Below are 1,049 nucleotides of genomic sequence, written 5' to 3'. Positions count from 1 at the left end.
GTGTATTCTGCATGAATAATTGAAGTGTATCCTCAAGTGAAGGTTTTTGTGGAATCAATGGTTGTTGAGTGAAGTGTGGGCGCGGAGCTTGGGGTTGAGTAAACCCTGGAGGACCCCCAACCTGTGGGCCCTTGGACCATGAGAAATTTGGGTGCCTAGCCCATCCCGGATTATATGTTTCTGAAAAAGGATCGTTCCGGTTCGGTCTATGAAAATTTTGGACTGCATTCAAGTCCTCAATGAGCTCTGGGTAGGATGAACTAGATGGACACATGTGTGTGGGATGAGATGAACCAGACCATATGGCACAGACAGTAGATGGGTTAGGAGAAGGTGAACTCTTGGACACCATAAGAGCATCAATTTTTCTAGTCAACCCTTCAATCTTGGCCATGAGCATGGGTGTTTCACTAACCTCGTAAAGACCCCCTCTTTTGGCTTCGTGGGATCTCCTATCAACATTAAATGATGAACCCCATTGCTGAGATTGATCACTCAACGTTTCAAAGAAGTCCCACGCCTCACTAGCACTCTTACCCATCAAACTCCCACCACTCGTTGCATCTACCATGGATCTAACCTGAGGTGTAAGACCTTGATAAAAGTATTGCACTAAATGCCATTTCTCAAACCCATGATGCGGACACGTACGGATCAAATCCTTCCATTTCTCCCAAGCCTCATAAAAGTGTTCACCCTCCTGCTGCATAAAGTTGGAGATTTCTCTCCTGAGGGCTGTAGTTCTCTGAATGGGAAAGTACTTGGACAAAAATTTCATGACTAATGTGTCCCATGAAGTAATGCTGCCCACCTCTAAGGAATTAAGCCAAGACTTGGCCTTATCCTTAAGTGAAAATGGAAAAAGTCTTAACCGGATAGAGTCATCTGAGAAATTCTGGAATTTAAAAGTTGCACAAATATCTAAGAATTCCTTGATGTGGTAATATGGGTCCTCCTTCTCCAACCCATAGAATGTAGGGAGGAGTTGGATCACACCCGGTTTCAACTCATAACTGGCGGCAGTAGTGGGTGGCAATATAATGCAAGAA

General features: G+C 44.4%; 1 non-coding gene across 1 annotated transcript; it reads left to right on the top strand.

Annotated features, from left to right (window-relative positions):
• The first annotated feature begins 629 nt into the window (after positions 1-629).
• Positions 630-736, top strand: LOC137943289 (small nucleolar RNA R71). Its single transcript, XR_011110627.1, has one exon. It is a non-coding gene; the product is annotated as a small nucleolar RNA R71 (small nucleolar RNA).
• Positions 737-1,049: the final 313 nt, after the last annotated feature.

Source organism: Aristolochia californica, unplaced genomic scaffold, assembly GCF_029961685.1.
Source record: "Aristolochia californica isolate CCGP_79_NKW_82.1479 unplaced genomic scaffold, dmAriCali1.0.hap1 SCAF_10, whole genome shotgun sequence".
Taxonomy (NCBI): Eukaryota; Viridiplantae; Streptophyta; class Magnoliopsida; order Piperales; family Aristolochiaceae; genus Aristolochia; species Aristolochia californica.
This window is presented reverse-complemented; position numbering and strand designations above follow the sequence as displayed.